Below are 20,472 nucleotides of genomic sequence, written 5' to 3'. Positions count from 1 at the left end.
CAGAAGGACTGTCTGGGCCATGCTGCAGTGCTTAAAAGGACAAGCTTGTGGAAGCAGGATATGTAGTCCAAAGACAAAATGATTGGAGCAGGGGAGCTTAGAAAGGCTACAGTGTTGCATCCAAAATCCATTTAGATGTGAGATATGGAACTTGCTCTTACAAGTCAAAAGATTCAACTATATATGCTGGAGAGAAAAAAAACATATTGACACTTTTGTACAATGGTTGTTGACTTGTGCAATGGTTATATATTTTGCTCTGATAAATTTAAAAGTACAATATTAAAACCCTTTAAGTGGGTGCCCTAGAGGAACCATGGAGGGGAAATACAGATGCATTTACCCTGAAACTGTAACACAGGGGTGGCCAACCTGAGCCTGCGAAGGAGCCAGAATTTACCAATGTACATTGCCAAACAGCCACAGTAATACGTCAGCAGCCCCCCATCAGTTCCCCTGCTGCCGGCACCTCCTGCCCACATGCAGCCCCACCCCCTCCTTCCCTTCCTGCACCTCCTGATCGGCTGTTTTGTGGCATGCAGGTGGCTCTGGGGGGGGAGGGGGAGGAGTGAGGGCATGGCAAGCTCAGGGGAGGGATGGAGTGGGGATAGGGCCTGTGGCAGAGCCAGGGGTTGAGCAGTGAGTCCTCCCCCCAGCACATTGGAAAGTTGGCGCCTCTAGCTCCAGCCCCACTCCATCATTCCAGCTAGGGAGTAGGTTTGGGAGCCACTCCACTTAAACTTAATGAAAAGGTAAATAAAAGTGAAAATGGAATATTGGTATTTACCAAATCAGCTACCAATCAGGAACAGAGGTTCTGTATTATTGTTTGCTAATGATATGCAGTAAAGAGTTGTTTTAGAACCAAGGACCTGAAGCACAAATGTAATTCACAATAGTGATGTATATTTGTGACAATGTGAACTGAAATGGAGCCTCATGATTCAGGTGCTCTGAGACCCAGTTTCTTCAGGTTCAAAAGGCTCCAAGCACTCTTTAAAATGAACTGGGAATCAAATTTAGTCACAGTTTGGCAATAAGAAAAAAACTGAGAGTGAAATGAAAGCATTTAAATTAATTCCCAGCACTGGATCTACATAAGGAATTTATTTTGTCTATATACATATATATACACATACATACACACACACACACACATCCTAAAATGATAGTTCAACAACAGTTTGCAGTGTTTTTGTAGCCTGTGTTCATCCCAGAATATGAGTGAGACAAGGAAGGTGAGGTAATCTCTCTTCTCAAAACAGTTTCTGTTGGTGGAAAGGAAAAGCTTTGAAGCTTCACAGAGCTCTTCTTCAGCTCGCTTTCAGCTGGCATTCATGGTGTACGGCAACCCAATCACCAAGTGTTCCAGTACAGACAGGATCATCTAGCCCTCTTTAGTGCCCCTTGTCCCCTCCCCTACATTTCAGTTACCAACTGTCCAAACACACATGCTGTTATCACTGGCATGCTTATTTTGGCACCTCAGTTACAAGATACCAAAAGAATTGCATGTTTGAAAGTGGAAAACAAACAGTTCGCTCCTGCATACATGCTTATGCTGCAAATTGACAAGGGCTCGGAGGGTTCTGGGTAGGATGTTCTCAGCTCCAGGGGAAGGAAACAACTGGCACTGCTACTCTAATGAACTCTCTTGGCTGTGACAACAGGATTCAATGGGAAGCCTGATCCTGTCCCCCTGGCTCAGAGGTCACCGTGGAGGTGCTCATAGCAAGATGAGAATGGTCCTGTTGGAGAGCTGGTGATGGGTCAGGTTAAATAGATGAGCATCTCCATGGGTAAGTGGGGAGGAAAAGCTGCTCTATAATGAAAGGCCTGTTTCAATCTCAGGGACTCCTATAACCTTGGTCTAACATCTTTAATGACTATTATAAGCATTGGTAGCATCAGCAAGCATAAGCCTTTATCTGTGGCTGGTGACGAGGAAGAGAGCTGGAACTTGGAAGGCAAAACCAATAACCTACTTAACTGGAGATATCGAGGCAGGATAGCTAATGACACAGTTAAGAGTAGCTCTTCCTTCCCCCACCCCAATACTGTATATCTGGTTACAAAGTCTAAAAAATTACATATTAATCCTCACAGACCAAAAATACTCTTTAATGTTTCTTAGAAAAAGAAAAATGAATAAACTAATGTTTAATTTATTACCTGTCATCTGGAAAGGGAGAGAAATAGTGAAGTAATAGAATTGGCAGATGATGCAAAGATATTTAGGTAACAGGACCAGAAAGGGCTGTAAAAGGGACCTGAGCAAACTGGGAAATGGCAGAACAATGGCAAATGAAATCCAGTGGTGGTAAATGCAAAGTAGCATATTGAAAAGAAAATATTCACACACCACACATGGCTCTAAACTAACTAACAGCTCAAGAAAGGGGCCTGGGTGTCTGCAATGACAGCTCCATGAAAACCTCCGCTCAATGTACAGCAGCAAGTCAAAACAAGTTACAAGATGTTAGCATGCACAGGGAATGAATGGAACAGAGAATAACATGGATATTATTACAATGCCTTTATATAAATTAGTAGTGTCCCCTTATCTAGATAGTTTGGGCAGTACCATTCACCCCACCCCAAAAGGATACTGCAGAGCTGTGGGGCGGGGGGATTTCAGAGAAGAACGATGAGAATGATCAAAGGCCTGAAAATAAGAAAAGGAGTACTTGTGGCCCCTTAGATACTAAAATTTATTTGAGCATAAGCTTTCGTGAGCTACAGCTCACTTCATCAGATGCATTCAGTGGAAAATACAGTGGGGAGATTTATATACACCCACAGAGAACATGAAACAATGGGTTTTATCATACACACTGTAAGGAGAGTGATCATTTAAGATGAGCTATTACCAGCAGGAAGGGGGGCGGCGGGAGAAGGAAAACCTTCAGTGGTGATAATCAAAGTGGGCCATTTCCAGCAATTGACAAGAACGTCTGAGGAACAGTGGGGGATGGGGTGGGGGGGGAGAAATAACATGGGGAAATAGTTTTACTTTGTGTAATGACCCATCCACTCCGAGTCTCCATTCAAGCCTAAGTTAGTTGTATCCAGTTTGCAAATTAATTCCAATTCAGCAGTCTCTCCTTGGAGTCTGTTTTTGACTTTTTTTGTTGAAGGATAGACACTCTCAGGTCTGTAATCGATTGACCGGAGAGATTGAAGTGTTCTCCGACTGGTTTTTGAATGTTTTAATTCTTGATGTCTGATTTGTGTCCATTTATTCTTTTATGTAGAGACTGTCCAGTTTGACCAATGTACATGGCAGAGAGGCATTGCTGGCACATGATGGCATATATCACATTGGTAGATGCGCAGGTGAACGAGCCTCTGATAGTGTGGCTGATGTGATTAGGCCCTATGATGGTGTCCCCTGAATAGTTATGTGGACACAGTTGGCAATGGGCTTTGTTGCAAGGATAGGTTCCTGGGTTAGTGGTTCTGTTGTGTGGTGTGTGGTTGCTGGTGAGTATTTGCTTCAGGTTGAAGGGCTGTTTGTAACATTCAAAAACCAGTCGGAGAACACCTCAATCTCTCTGGTCACTCGATTAGAGACCTCAGAGTGGCTATTCTTCAGCCCTCCTTTTGATGGAGAAGCCCTCCAGGAGTTCGGTCAGTATAACTGCATTGCTCAGGGTGTGGATTTTCCACATTCTTGAGTGACTGAGCTATACCAACGTAAGTCTGTAGTGTAAACCAAGCCTAAGGAAACAGAGTTCAATTTCAATTTTCCAAGAGATGGTTATTCTGGTCAGAATTTTTTCAGTGTTAAAATGCACCAAAAAGACAAAGATGCTGCAAAAACAGAGTATAAAAATGAAGAACTGAGGACTGAATTCTAGCAATGGCAAACTCTTACCAACACTGTTGTTGGTATATCTGTTTTATAAACTCCAGTTAAATGCACCATTTGGCTTTTTGCTTTCAGATCCAGTCTTTGCTCTCATAATTTTCATCTTACATTTCACCTGTCATAGTTTATGTCCTTTGCACAGACATCCCTTGCATTGTATTTTGTCTTACAGAAGAATAACTTTAATCTGAATACTTTTATATCTTGCTGTTTAATCATATATTTCCCCCCACCTTTCTGCTTTTGTTTTTGTTTCAGAGTCCATATGCATTCCTTGTCTAGCTATCTTTGTTATTAGAACCAGAAACATTACAGTGAAAGCTAATGTGATGGTCTCTTACTTGAATCATAGAAGATTAGGGTTTGAAGAGACCTCAGGAGGTCATCTAGTCCAACCCCCTGCTCAAAGCAGGACCAACACCACTGAGTTTTCTACCTTCTATAAATTTAGCTTCCAAGACTTCTTTCTTACATCACTGTACCAATTATAGCTGTTTTTAAACTGGATGCATCACAGGCCTCTTCAGCACTTCTAAAAGTCTGTCTATATGTCTCATGAATTCCATCACCCTTCCACCTGCCAGACAAGTCACCAAACATTTCTTGCGCTCACCTCATTACTAGATATCAGTATTTTTTATGGTGGAATCCTCTGCGTCCCTATCACTTAACTGAACTTGGAGCATGAGGAATAATTACATTCCTCTTCCAATGACCCATGGGATGGACACAAAGGGGACACCAGCTAAAGGGGAAGACATGTGACCGCCCCACGTGATTCCTCTCCAACCCACCCCATCCCCATCCTTGGGCCCCTGTGCTCTCCTCCATCCCCTTCCCATCCCATGTTACTTGGGGAAGGGGGCTCTGACCTCCTGCTGCACTGGCTCCCCCTGACAAGAGTGGCAGCCCACTCCCTGCCCAGGCTCAGCTTCTGGGGACAGGAGCCGACTCTGAACATGCTGCAGGTGTGGGGGTGGGGTGGGGGGCTCTGGCTTGCTCGGCCACTGTTCCCAGAAGCTGAGCCTGGGCAGGGGGCAGCCAGCTGCTGCCGCAGCCAGGCGCTCTCCCAGTCAGACACTGCACTGCACTGGGCAGCGTCCCATGCAGTGTGGCTGGAAGAGGAGAGGCTCTAGCCCCACCTCTCCTCTTCCAGCTCTGGCTCCGCCCCTTCCTCACTCCACCTGGACCGGCTGCAGGGATCACTTGACCCTGCTGGAGGGTCATTTGACCCTTTGTGCCCCTCCCACGAGTTGCCACTACACGGGGCAGGTTTCCTTGACTAAGGGATTGGTTATGAGGTGGGACAATTCTAAAATTGCACTGTTGTAAGGATGAGGGCTTTCCCTGTAAGGTCTAAGGCCATTTCCTGCAGCCATATTAGGAGAGCAGCAATCATGAGCCAAAAAGCAGAAAATCACATCCTCACATTCCATCTAAATTACATTAAAACAACGTAATATCGGGCTGTTAAGAAGGCAATCCTCTCCTCATAGTACCCACCATCACCAGATAAAGAAAGGTTTCAAGAGTAACAGCCATGTTAGTCTGTATTCACAAAAAGAAAAGGAGTACTTGTGGCACATTCGAGACTAACAAATTTATTTGAGCATAAGCTTTCGTGAGATATAGCTCACTATAATTGGATGCATTCGGTGGAAAATACTGTGGGGAGATTTATATACACCCACAGAGAACATGAAACAATGGGTTTATCATACACACTGTAAAGAGAGTGATCACTTAAGATGAGCTATTACCAGCAGGAAGCGAGGGGTGGGGGGGAAGAGGAGGAAAACCTTTTATGGTGATAATCAAGGTGGGCCATTTCCAGCAGTTAACAAGAACGTCTAAGGAACAGTGGGGGGTTGGGTGGGAGGGAGAAATAACATGGGGAAATAGTTTTACTTTGTGTAATGACCCATCCACTCCCAGTCTCTATTCAAGCCTAAGTTAATTGTATCCAGTTTGTAAATTAATTCCAATTCAGCAGTCTCTCCTTGGAGTCTGTTTTTAACATTTTTTGTTGAAGGATAGCCACTCTCAGGTCTGTAATCGAGTGACCAGAGAGATTGAAGTGTTCTCCAACTGGTTTTTGAATGTTATAATTCTTGATGTCTGATTTGTGTCCATTTATTCTTTTATGTAGAGACTGTCCAGTTTGACCAATGTACATGGCAGAGGGGCATTGCTGGCACATGATGGCATATATCACATTGGTAGATGCGCAGGTGAACGAGCCTCTGATAGTGTGGCTGGTGTGATTAGGCCCTATGATGGTGTCCCCTGAATAGATATGTGGACAGAGTTGGCAACGGGCTTTGTTGCAAGGATAGGTTCCTGGGTTGGTGGTTCTGTTGTGTGGTTGCTGGTGAGTATTTGCTTCAGGTTGGGGGGCTGTCTGTAAGCAAGGACTGGTCTGTCTCCAAAGATCTGTGAGAGTGATGGGTCGTCCTTCAGGATAGGTTGTAGATCCTTGATGATGCGTTGGAGAGGTTTTAGTTGGGGGCTGAAGGTGATGGCTAGTGGCGTTCTGTTATTTTCTTTGTTGGGCCTGTCCTATAGTAGGTGACTTCTGGGTACTCTTCTGGCTCTGTCAATCTGTTTCTTTACTTCAGCAGGTGAGTATTGTAGTTGTAAGAATGAATGATAGAGATCTTGTAGGTGTTTGTCTCCGTCTGAGGGGTTGGAGCAAATGCGGTTATATCGTAGAGCTTGGCTGTAGACAATGGACCATGTGGTGTGATCTGGATGAAAGCTAGAGGCATGTAGGTAGAAATAGCGATCAGTAGGTTTCCGATATAGGGTGGTGTTTATGTGACCATCGCTTAGTAGCACCGTAGTGTCCAGGAAGTGGATCTCTTGTGTGGATGGTGGGATGGAAATTGTTGAAATCATAGTGGAATTCCTCAAGGGCTTCTTTTCCATGGGTCCATATGATGAAGATGTCATCAATGTAGCACAAGTAGAGTAGGGGCATTAGGGGACAAGAGCTGAGGAAGCGTTGTTCTAAGTCAGCCATAAAAATGTTGACATACTATGGGACCATGTGGGTACCCATCGCAGTGCCGCTGATTTGAAGGTATACATTGTCCCCAAAAGTGAAATAGTTATGGGTGTGGACAAAGTCACAAAGTTCAGTCACCAGGTTAGCTGTGACATTCAAAACATTCAAAAACCAGTTGGAGAATACTTCAATCTCTCCGGTCACTCGATTACAGACCTGAGAGTGGCTATCCTTCAATAAAAAAACGTCAAAAACAGACTCCAAGGAGAGACTGCTGAACTGGAATTAATTTGCAAACTGGATACAATTAACTTAGGCTTGAATAGAGACTGAGAGTGGATGGGTCATTACACAAAGTAAAACTATTTCCCCATGTTATTTCTCCCCCCCCCCCCAACCCCCCACTGTTCCTCAGACGTTCTTGTTAACTGCTGGAAATGGCCCACCTTGATTATCACCACTGAAGGTTTTCCTTCTTACTCCCTCCCATTTCTGCTGGTAATAGCTCATCTTAAATGATCACTCTCCTTACAGTGTGTATGATAAAACCCATTATTTCATGTTCTCTGTGGGCGATATATATATCTCCCCACTGTATTTTCCACCGAATGCATCCAATGAAGTGAGCTGTAGCTCACGAAAGCTTATGCTCAAATAAATTTGTTAGTCTCTAAGGTGCCACAAGTCCTCCTTTTCTTTTTTCAGATAAAGAAACTGATCTTAAGATGGTTAAAGAAAATTTTGTTTAATGGCATTCTGTCTGGCAAGAAATCACTTATCAACAGTTGTGGTTGTGAAATCCCTACTTCTTTACTGTTTTGTTTTTATGGTCCCCACTTCTCTATTGTTTATCTGTATGGTCTCTGTCTGGTTCTTTGAGTGTTTCTGTCTGTTGCATAAGTAATTTTGTAAGATTTAAATCAACTAAGGTGGTGGGATATGATTGGTTAAAGAATTGTTTTGCTATAAGTTTAGTATTGGTCAAAGAATTATTTTGTAATATTTTAGTAAAATGATTTGTTAAGGTACAACTAAGCAGGACTCAAGTTTCACTATATAATCTGGGATCCAAGAAGGAGACCAGCTGGGAAAAGAAAAGAAGGAAAGACCTGGAAGAAGACAATGAAGAAGAAGAACTCGCCTCTAAGACACAGCCCAAGATCAGAACTGCTAAGAATCCTCTGCACAGCCATAACGTGCAGCAACCACAATCCAGATGAGACTGACCGTGTCTGGCCAACGGGGAAAGTCTGCCGGCATGATCAGTATTAGTGAGCATAGCACTGTATGCTTAGCATGCGTATTCTGCTTGATACTTGTTAATAAATAGAGGATAAAGATATGTGTAAAGCTCTTTCACTGGTAAAAGATCCTGCAAACCCACAGAAGATTATGCCCTGAGCCCTAGGAATTGGTTAAGGATGGCCCTAAGCCCTAGGAACTGGGTAAAGATAAGTGTTTTTCCCACAGAGCCCTAAGAAGTGGGAAAGGGTAAGGGTGCCGAAATCAACTGGTTGCGCCTTGAGCCCTAGAAACTGAGTAAAGGTGGAAGCCCTAGAGTGTGTGGGTAACACTGTGTCTTATAAACATTTCTGTGTCTTGTTCATCCTTTAGTACACCAAGCCTGGCTTCAAGATGCAGTACTTGGGTTTGGGGGGCCTGGAGCTGTTTGTACCAGATATATTGGTACAGAATGCCACTTGGCAAGTAGTCATCCAGCCTGCAATCAGTGCAATAAACTGAGTAAAACCCCAGCAGTGACTAGACTTCCTGATTCATTGGCCACCTGAAGCTCTCTCCGGGTTTTAACACTGGGTAAGATTGATTTCTCTATGGATGGGTGCATATTTGTGTTTTCAAAAGTTATTTTTTAGTGGGGGTTATTTATTTAATCCATTAAATTCTCTTTGAGAAGTCTAATACCCTGACTCAGCGCCTGAATGCCCACACAGCCCAAACACCTTTAGAACCAGAGCTCAACTCTGTTATTGCCTCTCAGCTTGAGACAAACCTCTTGCAAACAAGCAAGCACTGCACTTGTACCTTCCTAGAACAAAGACTCAGCTCCTCCACTCACAATCAATCACCCCCACAAAGCATCACAATCCTATACTGGCTGCCTCGTAAGCCCAGTCTTTGGCAATGGTATAAATAGCTATTATGTTCTATGTTCTTATGAGGAATAATTCTTGCTATGATCAATAGGCAGGAGAGGAGAGGGAACTCATAGACTTTAAGGCCAGAAGGGACCATTGTGATCATCTAGTCTGACCACCTGCACATTGCAGGCCATAGAACCCCACCCACCTCTGTAATAGACACCCCTAACCTCTGAGTTACTGAAATCCTCAAATCATGGTTTACAGACTTCAAGTTACAGAGAATCCACCATTTACACTAGTTTAAACCCACAAGTGACCCCTGCCCCATACTGCAGAGGAAGGCGAAAAAACCACAGGGTCTCTGCCAATCTGACCTAGGGAACAATTCCTTCCTGACCCCAAATATGCCTGTGCATCTCACTGGTCACTTTAGGCCCCAAACCTGTGAACGCTCACTAATCATGTGCTTAAAGTTAAGCATGTGGATGAGTTTGCAGAATGGAGTCTACTTCTTAAGTTTTTTTCTCCTAAATACAACAGAAGAGCAAATGCAGAGCTTTCAAAATATAGGTAAACTCTCTTATGGAATCTATCATGATACTACAGTGTTACAAATGAGTACGTACATTTCATGGCATTGAAAACCTGATTGCACTAGGTTGAGGCTGAGCATTTTCAATAAAATATGACGGTGTACTATTCACTCTCATAATTATTTTCTTCCTCATATCCCCTTTTTAGTAGCTCTTCCTTTGCCCGTGGCTTGGTTGCAATACAATACAATACAAAAGGTCCATGCTAGGTCAACACTGCAATAGCAAATGTTTTAATTAGAAGATCTTTTTGCTCAATATGTTAAAGTCTTGAAATTCATCAGCAGTTAATGTGGTTATTAGGTGGGGAAATGAATTGGTATTGCAGAGAATGTTAGGGAGATTCCCACACTTGAGTCATTGTTTTCAAGTGACAAGTCTGAGGAACTGTTCCAAACGGAGGCGACAACAGAGAAGGTTTGGAACAAATTGATATAGTAAACACTAATAAGTGACCAGGACGAGATGGAATTCACCCAAGAGTTCTAAAGTAACAAACTGCAGAACTACTAACTGTGGTATGTAACCTATTGCTTAAATCAGCCACTGTTCCAGATGACTGGAAGATAGCTAATGTGATGCCTATTTAAAAAAAAAAAAAAGGCTCCAGGGGCGATCCTGACAATTACAGCCCAGTAAGCGTAACTTCAATACAAGGCAGACTGGTTGAATCTATAGTAAAGGAAAGACACATAGATAAACACAGTGTGTTTAAGGAAGAGTCAACACAGCTTTTGTAAAGGGAAATCATGAATCTATTAGAATTCTTTGAGGATATCAGTAAGTATGTGGACCAGGGTGATTTAGAGAATATAGTGTACTTCATGGGTGGGCAAACTACGGCCTGCGGGCTGCTTCCAGCCCGTCAGACATTGTTATCCGGCCCTTGAGCTCCTGCCGGGGAGCAGGGTTGAGGGCTTGCCCCGCTCCACCCGCCCGGTGCTCCCCAGCCCCCAACTCACAATTTCCTTGATCAGCACCATCTTCTGGCATGCAGAGCCACACTGGGCAGGCAGGACTTCACCAAGCTGTTTCCGGGATCAGAACTCCACCCCCACGTGGCAGCCCCCCTACGCGGCAGCACACCCAATCCCGTCCTGGTCTCCTATGGCCACACCCTCGAGAGCCTCGAACCCACGGGCCGCACCCATTCCAGCTAGGGTGCCTCCGCCTGGGGCAGTGCCTGGTACGGCCTCCTTGGTGTTACTTCCAGCAGGGCCCCTATGAGTCCCCGGTACCGCCCTGTAGAGCCCCCCTCACCCCAGGAGTCCCCCTCCTCGGTAACATCCCTTATTGATCCCCTCCATGCTACACCCCATAGAGTCCCCCTCCCACACCGGGCATTCATGGCCCTCCATACAATTTCCATTCCCAAATGTGGCCCTCAGGCCAAAAAGTTTGTCCACCCCTTGGACTTGGATTTTCAATAAGCGTTTTACAAGGTCTCTCATAAAAGTCTCTTAAGCAAAGGAGGCATTCATGCGGTAAAAGGAAAGGTCCTCTCATGGTTAAAAGACAGGAAACAAAAGATAGGAATAAATAGTCAGTTTTCACAGTGGAGAGAAGTAAATAGCAGATTCCTTCAAGGATCTGTACTTAGGCCAGTGCTGTTCAACGTATTCAAAAATGATCTGGAAAAAAGGGTAAACAATGAGGTGGCAAAGTTTGCAGATGATACAAAATTCCTCAAGATAGTTAAGTCCCAGGCAGACTACGAAATTACAAAGGGATCTCACAAAACTGGGTGACTGGGAAACAAAATAGCAGATGAAATTCAATGTTGATAAATGCAAAGTAATGGATATTGGAAAACATATTCCACCTATACATACAAAATGATGTGATCTAAATTGGATATTACCACTCAAGAAAGATCTTGGAGTCATTGTGGATAGTTCTCTGAAAACATCCACTCAGTGTGCAGCAGCAGTTAAAAAAAGCTAACAATGTTAGGAACCATTAGGAAAGGGTTAAATAAGAAGAAGAAAATATCATACCACCAGTATATAAATCCATGGTATGCCCACAAGCAGAATAGTGTGTGCAGTTCTGGTCAACCCCATCTCAACAGAAATATATTAGAATTGGAAAAAATACAGAGAAGGGCAACAAAAATTATTAGTGGTTTGGAACAGCTTCTGTATGAGGAGAGATTAAAAAGGCTTGGACTTTTCAGCTTAGAAAAGAGGTGACTGGGGAAGAAGGGGGCATAATAGAAGTCTATAAAACCATGAATGGTGTGGAGAAAGTGAATGGGGAAGTGTTATTTTACCCTTTGCATAGCACCAGAACCAGGGGTCACCCAATTAAATTAATAGGCAGCAGGTTTAAAACAAACATAAGGAAATACTTCACACAATGTCCAGTCAACCTGTAGAACTTTTTGCCAGAAGATTTTGTGAAGCCCAAAAGTACAACTGGGTTCAACAATGAATTAGATAAATTCCTGGAGAATAGGTCCATCAGTGGCTATTAGCCAATATGGTCAGAGATGCAATCGCATGCTCTGGGTGTCCCTAAACCAATGACGGCCAGAGGCTGGGTGTCACGGGGCAAAGGAAAAAAACCTTTGGGTGCCCTGCTAAAGAGCCAGCTTCCCCCTGCTTCCCTGTAGGATGGCCGGATGTATGGGCCTAGGACCCTTAACAGGGAGCCCAGCTGCAGGCCCTAATGAGGGCAGGCTCAGGGTGATCCGCTGAGCCTACTGGAACAAACTGGGTTGATGACTGGGAAGGCATATAAACCCAGGGAAAAGCTCAGGAAGGAGGCGAGCCAGACAGGAAGATAGGAGGGTTGAGGCTCTGTCTCTGCTGGCTGACACAAGCCTCAAGGGCCAGAGGACCCAGTGAGGGGTCAGAGCGGGGACCGGTGTTGGGGGAATTGGGACCGTACAGCTACAGTAAATAAAAACATGGGTGAAGCACCTGCAAGAGGCATCTGAGATCTTTTCTTTTGCCAGCCCAAGCACAGGGCGCTGGGAAATGGGGAAGGAAACTTGTGCCTCCCTGTGACACTGGGACTGGATGACTGGGGATGGAGCTCTTGATAATTGTCCCATTCTGTTCATTCTCTCTGAAGCATATTGTCTGAGCCATTGTTGGAAGACAAGATACTAGGCTAGATGGACCATTGGTCTGACCCAGAATGGCCATTCTTATGGGATTGTTTGGGGGTGAAATGGGAACTTGGGTATGTGTGTGTGTGCGTGTGCATGCACATATCTATCTATCTAAAGATACTCGCACTTTGAAGGCAACTTGGAGGGATATAAATAACCTCCACTTCAATATGTAACAACATCAGTTACAGACAATATATGTCATGTAGAAAAAGGCAGGTTATTATAAATTATGTTTTAAAAGACCCCTTTTACCTAAACCTACTGATTGTGCTTGAGTTTCTACTTACTGCAGTCAACAATTGCATTTCACCCACAGAATGCAATTTTGAACCAAGCAATGTCTGATAAATGTGAAAGTTCAGCAGTAAAGCTTATAAACTCCAGATTTTCTGTGATTCATCAGCCATCAGCTCCATAAAAGTGAATCATTAGTGATGAGGAAAAAGGATTATGCGAGACCTGTCAGTTCTGTTGCCCCTCATGTTTGTATTCAATAGACAGAGTTAATGAAACATGATGAAAGTGGCAGGTAGGAAGCAGAATAGGGACCAGATCAATTCTGTGGGCACTACACTGAATTGCCTCTCATCCCTGAGAGCACTCCATTACACTGATGACCTGGATCACTGCAATTCTATAAACAAACTGGTTCAGGTTCCAGGGCTGCTACACGTCTAACAGGAGCAGAGACCCAGGAACCAGCAAACAGAACTGAAAACAGGGGAATTTGAGTGGAAGTTGTCATGGAGGAGAAAGGAGGAGGCAAGCACCTGTTCCTTATGGGCAATGAGTGAGTTCTTGTTTTGTGTGGTTTTTTCCTTCTCTTTGCAGGGGCTGTTAGGGGGCAGTGTGCTATGACAGAAGTAGACATTCCATCACAGCAGAACCCTAATTGGGAGGTGGGGCTGCCCTGATTGGGGGAGATGGACTTCCTTGATTAGGGGGGCCTATAAAGGAAGCCAAGCAGCCAACCAGTCTCCCAGGAGTCAGCAAACAGAGATGAAAACAGTGGAGTTTGAGTAGGAGTTTGTAGGGGGCTTATGGGAGAGGGGGCGTGTGGTGTTCTGATTTTCTTTTGGTGTATGTTTGGGGTTTATTTGTTTTTTCCCCCTTTGACAGGAGCTGAGGCAGGAAGGCTATGACAAATACAGAGGCAGAAGGAGTAGCAATTCAAGGAATGGAAGAGACAACGAGGATGACCAGAACAAAAGGTACAAGGACTTGCATCCCGAAAGAACAGGAAGAAGGTCAAAGAACAACACAGAAAGAGGAAGGTCTATGTCATTGGGGACTTGCTACTCAGAACACCACACAGGCTTGTCACCAGACCTGATCCAGAGAACGGAAGGGTGTGCTGTCTGCCAGGACCTAAGATACCGGATATGGACCTGAGGCTGAAGAGGATCTTAATAGGAGCAGAAAAGAATCCATTGATTGTTCTTCATGTGGGAACAAATGATACTGCTAGATTCTTTCCAGAACACATCAAGGGAGACTATTCCAGGGAAGACATTTAAATAAATGAAGGCTCAGGTCGTCTTCAGTGGGATTCTACCTGTCTCCGGAGGAGAAGAGTGAAGGCAAACAAGATTATGATGATCAACAGATAGCTCAGTAGTAGTGCTATAAAGAGGACTTTGGGATGTTAAGTCATTGTGAGGCAGTCATGGACTCCACCTGAGTAGAGAGGGAAATAGACTTCTGGGATGGAGGTTGGTACAACTGATTAAAAGATTTAAACTAGGAACTCAGAGGAGATTACTGGGAGATACTCATGTAATCTTGACACCTGATTCTAATACTGACTGATAGGAAAATCAAGAAAGAGAATACAGCGATGAAGAAAGGAATAGCAATGGGTAGGGGAATAGGCATTAAGAGGAAAAACAATGCCAATACCAAGGAATCTAACAGTCAGGTAGGCGAGTCTGGCAGTAGAATGTCTGTACTGAGTCTGGTGAGGAATCTGGGTGAAGCGAAGCAGAAACAAGATATTTGTATACCAATGCAAGGAGCCAATGCAACAAAATAGAGGAACTAGAATGACTGGTGCAGAAAGTGAAAACAGATATTATAAGTGTGACGGATTGGATCACAGAAACCCCCTGGGAGCTGCCACCTGATGTGCCAAGACTACTTCTACCCCTGCTTTCCTGCCCAGTCAGCTTAGGACTCCAGCATCCTGCCTGGTTTGAGTCAGACCCACTAGCCTCCTGCAAACCCAGAGCCAGGTCTGAACCATGTCCCCTAACAGCTGTAGGCTCAACTGAAAGCAGCTTACAGAAGTGTTCCTGGCTAACACTCAGATGCCCAACTCCCAATGGGGTCCAAACCCCAAATAAATCCGTTTTAGCCTATATAAAGCTTATACAGGGTGAACTCATAAATTGTTCACCCTCTATAACACTGATAGAGAGATAGGCACAGCTGTTTGACCCCCCCCCCAAGTATTAATACATACTCTACATTAATTAATAAGTAAAAAAAGTGATTTTATTAAATCTAGTCTGGGTCCAGCAAGCACTCACCCCCCCTGTCCTTTGTTCCAGTTTCTTTCAGGTGTCCTTGGGGGTGGAGAGGCTATCTCCTTAGCCAGCTGAAGACAAAATGGAGGGGTCTCCCAAGGGCTTAAATAGACTCTCTCTTGTGGGTGGAGACCCCTTCCTCTCTTCTATGCAAAGTCCAGCTCCAAGATGGAGTTCTGGAGACACCTGGGCAAGTCACATGTCCATACATGACTCACAGTTTTTACAGGCAGAAGCCATTGCCCACATGGTATCTTGAATGTCTCCAGGAAGACTTCTTATGTGGATTGGAGTATTCCAAGATGCATTGTTCCTTCAGTGCTTCTTGATTGGGCACTTAACTTTGCAAATTCCTTTCTCCAGGAACTGACCAAATGCTCTACTAAGGTCATTTAGAAATCAAGCCAGTATACGGCCAATATTCATAACCTGCTACTAATAATAGTAGGTCCCAGATTTTCCTGGATGTGATGGCTGAAGAACTCAAGGATCTGAATGTGGAGGAGGCTTGGAATTACTTTAAGTCGAAGTTGCAAAAACTGTCTGAAGCCTGCGTCCCAAGCAAGGGAAAAAAATTCATAGGGAAGACGGGAAGGTTCAGCCAGGAAAGTGACCTCTTGGAGGTCAGAAAGCAGAGGGGGGAAAATGAACTGCCAAAAGAGAAGCAGAGCTGGACCTTGCAAAGGAAATTAAAACCAATAATAAAAGGTTGTACAGCCATATAAATAAAAAGAAAAAGAAAGAGGAAGTGGGACCACTAAGCACTGAGGATGGGGTGGAGATTAAAGATAATCTAGGTATGGTCCAACACCTAAACAAATACTTTGCCTCAGTTTTTAATAAGGGTAATGAGGAGCTTAAGGATAGTGGTGGTGGGGGAGGGCGGCTAATGAAAATAAGGATATGGAAGGAGAAATTACCACATCCCAGGTGGAAATCAAACTTAAACATCTTAATGACACTAAATCAAAGGGCCCAAATAATCTTTCATCCAAGAATACTGAAGGAATTGGCAAATGAAATTGCAAGCCCAGTAGCAAGAATTTTTGAATCTGTAGACTCAGGGTTCATACCCTATGACTGGAGAAGTGCCAACATAGCACCTATTTTTAAGAAAGGGAAAAAAGGTGATCCGGGAAACTACAGGCCTGTTAGTTTGACCTCAATTGTATGTAAGGTCTTGGAACAAATTTTGAAAGAGAAAGTAGGTAAGGACATAGAGGTAAACTCTAAAAATTGGGATAAAGGGGAGGCAACAATGGGTCATAGTGAAAGGTGAACTGTCAGGCTGGAGGGAAGTTACTAGTGAAGTTCCTCAGGGATCAGTCTTGGGACCAATCTTATTGAACATTTTTATTAATGACTTTGGCACAAAAAGTGGGACTGTGCTAATAAAATTTGTGGATGACACAAAGTTGGGATCAGATTTCAGAGTAGCAGCCGTGTTAGTCTGTATTCGCAAAAAGAAAAGGAGTACCCGTGGCACCTTAGAGACTAACAAATTTAACAAAGTTGGGAGATATTGCCAGCATGGAGGAGGACTGGAATATCATACAAGAAAATCTGGATGACCTTGAAAACTGGAGTAATAGAAATGGGATGAAATGCAATAGTGCAAAGTCATGTACTTAAAGACTAACAAAAAGATTTTTTTGCTATAAACTGGGGATTTATCAGTTGGAAGTGACAGAGGAGGAGAAAGACCTGGGTGTATTGGTTGACCACAGGCTGACTATTAGGCACCAATGTGATGCAGCTGTACAAAAGTCTAATAGAATCCTAGGATGCATCAGGCCAGGTATTTCCAATAGATAGGGAAGGGTTAGTACCATTACACAAGGCACTGGTGAGACCTCATCTGGAATACTAAGTGCAATTCAGGTCTTCCATGTTTGAGAAAATGGAATTCAAGCTGGAACAGGTGTAGAGAAGAGCTACTAGGATGATCGGAGGAATGGAAAACCAACATTATGAGAGGAGACTCGAAGAGCTTGGCTTGTTTAGCCTAATCAAAAGACGGCTGAAGGGAGATAGGATTGCTCTCTAAAATACATCAGAGGGATAAATACCAGGGAGGGAGAAGAGTTAAAGTTAAACACCAATGTGGACACAAGAACAAATGGATATAAACTGGCCATGAACAAATTTAGGTTTGAAATTAGGTGAAGGTTTCAAACCATCAGAGGAATGAAGTTTTGAAACAGCCTTTCAAGGGGAGCAGTGGGAGCAAAAAACCTAACTAGCTTCAAGACTGAATCTGATAAGTTTATTGAGGGGATGGTATAATGGGACAGCCTACAATGGCAGGTAGCCAATCTGTGACTGCCAGTAGCAAATCTTCCCCAATGGCCAGTGTTGGGACACCAGATGGGAAGGGCTCTGAGTTACTACAGAGAATTCTCTGCCAGGTGTCTAGCTGTTGGGTCTTGCAGAAATGCTCAGGGTACATCCGACCACCCTATTTGGGAGTCGGGAAGGAATTCACACAGGACCCGCCCCCCCGGTCAGATTGGCAGAGACCCTGAAAAGCCCCTTCCTTTGCAGCATGGGATATGGGTCACTTGCAGTTTTAAGCTAGGGTAAATGGTGGATTCTTGATAACCTGAAGTCTTTAAATCATGATTTGAGGACTTTAGTAACTCAGTCAGAGGTTAGGGGTCTATTACAGGAGTGGGTGAGTGAGGTTCAATGGCCTGCGATGTGCAGGAGGTCAGGTTAGATGATCACGATGGTCCCTTCTAGTCTTTAGGTCTATGTATCTAACCTCCATTAGCCATTTATTCTGAAATTATCTATTTAAAAAGTGGTAATGATTATTTTTCATTAGTCAAAACATAATATGTACTGAAGTTACATAGTTTGCATTATAGCAGGAATAATTCATCCTCCATCTGGAAAATCTGAATTAAAAAAATTATTCATGATATACTAACATTCTTATGGGAGTGCTGCTGATCAAGCAGTTTTTAAACTGAGAAAGTGAAGTCATCTAGAGCAATGCCCCGATTCAGGAAAAGTTCCCTATTCAGGAAAACGCTTAAGCACATGTTTTGGTGTTTTCCTGAACACAGATGCATTTAAGGCACTTGCTTGAGTGCCTTCCTGAACTAGGGTTTATGGGAGCACAGACTGATAGGTCCCCTTCTTAAGCCCTGCAGTGTTGTTTTTTATAAGCCCTGGTCTACATTATAGGGTTAGGTTGAATTTAGCCGTGTTCAGTCAATTTTATAATGAATGCGTCTACACAAGCAACACCATTCCATCAACCTAAAGGTCTCTTAAAATCGACTTCTGTACTCCTCCCCAGAGAGGGGAGTAGCACTAAAATTGACCTTGCTGGGTTGAATTTAGGGTAATGCGGACGCAAATTAACATTATTGGCCTCCAGGAGCTCTCTCAGAGTGTTCCAATGTGACCACTCTGGACAGCACTTTCAACTCTGATGCGTTAGCCAGGTACATAGGAAAATCCCCAGGAACTTTTGAATTTAATTTCCTGTTTGGTCAGTGTGGCGAGCTCAGCAGCACAGGTGACCATGCAGTCCCCCCAGAATCGCAAACGAGCTCCAGCATGGAACAAACAGGAGACACTAGATCTGATTGCTGTTTGGGGAGAAGAATCTGTGCAGGCAGAACTCCGATCAAAAAGAAGAAATGCTAATATATATGCCAAAATTGCATAGGGCATGATGGACAGAGGCTACAACAGGGACAAAAAGCAGTGCCGCGTGAAAGTCAAGGATCTCAGGCAAGCCTACCAAAAGACAAAGGAGGCAAACGGTCGCTCTGGGTCAGAGCCCCATACATGCCACTTCTATGATCAGCTGCATGGCATTCTAGGGGAAGGACCCTACCACTACCCCACCACTGTCCGTGGACACCTGCAAAGGGGAAGTATCACACAACATGAAGGAGGATTTTGTGGATGAGGAAGAAGAGGAGAATGCGCAGCAGGCAAGTGGTGAATCCGTTCTCCTCGGCAGCCAGGACCTTTTTATCACCCTGGAGCCAATACCCTCCCAAGGCGGGATCCCCGACCCTGAAGGCGGAGAAGGCACCTCTGGTGAGTGCACATTTGTAACTACAGTACGGGGTTTAAAAGCAATGCGTTTCATGTTTGATTTTCCCTGAAGACTTCGGATGCATTTGCAGCCAGTAAAGCTACTGGAAAAGTCAGTTAACATGTCTGGGGATGGAGCAGGCATCCTCCAGGGTCATCTCCATGAAGCTCTTCCGGAGGTACTCTGAAAGCCTTTGCAGAAGGTTTCTGGGGAGGGCTGCCTTATTTCGTTCTGCACGGTAGGACACTTTACCATGCCAAGCCAGTAGCAAGTAGTCTGGAATCACTGCAGCACAAAGCATGGCAGAGAATAGTCCTGGGTTTTGGTCACATTCAAGTAACATTCTGTCTATATCTTTCTGTGTTAGCCTCAGGGAGTGATATCATTCATGGTCACCTGGTTGAAATAGGGGAATTTTTGTAAGGGAACAGTAAAAGGACCCCGTTCATGCTGGGCTGTTTGCGCTTGGCTAAAAGGGATCATTCCTGAGAATAGCCATGCGGCGGGGGGAGGGGTGAAGAGATCATCCCAAATAGCCACACGGAGGGGTGGGGGGAGATGTACATCCACCCAAAAAACACACCCCCTCCTTTTAAATGTGAAACCCAACCGGCATTGCTTGCTATGGGAAAGGAGGGCACTGAAGTTTGAAAACATTCCCACATGTTATGAAGGCATTAGAAGCCAAACCCGCATACCCTTTGGCTTACCATGGCTGCCTGAAAACCAAATTCTGTTGCCCAGCCGTATGTGATGTGTCACCATACCGGCAGGCACTCGATATAAAAGGCAAAATGCAACCTTGTACCTAAAGCACATGTGCTGTCTGCTGTGAATTGCTTGATTCACTGTGAAAGAGTCTCCCTTTTGTTCTCAGAAATCTATCACCTTAAATTTTACTCTTCCTTTTTATCCCCCCGCAGGTGCAAATGTTTCTGTGCTCCCCCTATCATTTCCATCCCTGACGTTATCGCAGATTAGAAGGTGAAAAAAATGCACTTGCGATGACATGTTTTCCGAGCTCATGGAGTCCTCCTGCAGTGATAGGAGGCAGGGAGGCATTCAGTGAGCGCGATGAGAAGAGGCAGGATGCAATGCTGAGGCTAATGGGGGAGCAAACCGACATGCTCAGGCGTCTGGTGGAGCTGCAGGAAAGCCAACAAGAGCACAGACTGCTGCTGCATCCACTGTAC

The 20,472-nt window shown here is 44.3% G+C and overlaps 1 protein-coding gene and 1 long non-coding RNA gene across 15 annotated transcripts in view; one reads left to right on the top strand and one right to left on the bottom strand.

Annotated features, from left to right (window-relative positions):
* Nucleotides 1-20,472, bottom strand: part of FAM168A (family with sequence similarity 168 member A) — a 362,823-nt gene that overhangs the window by 125,981 nt on the left and 216,370 nt on the right. The window lies entirely within an intron of this gene.
* On the top strand, nt 19,227-20,264 carry LOC122457865. The gene is made up of 2 exons (XR_006277544.1): nt 19,227-19,281; nt 20,203-20,264. It is a non-coding gene; the product is annotated as an uncharacterized LOC122457865 (long non-coding RNA).

The sequence above is a fragment of the Dermochelys coriacea genome, chromosome 1 (assembly GCF_009764565.3).
Source record: "Dermochelys coriacea isolate rDerCor1 chromosome 1, rDerCor1.pri.v4, whole genome shotgun sequence".
Lineage (NCBI taxonomy): Eukaryota > Metazoa > Chordata > Testudines > Dermochelyidae > Dermochelys > Dermochelys coriacea.
Note: the sequence above shows the minus strand (reverse complement) of the source record. Positions and strands in the feature narration are given on the sequence as shown.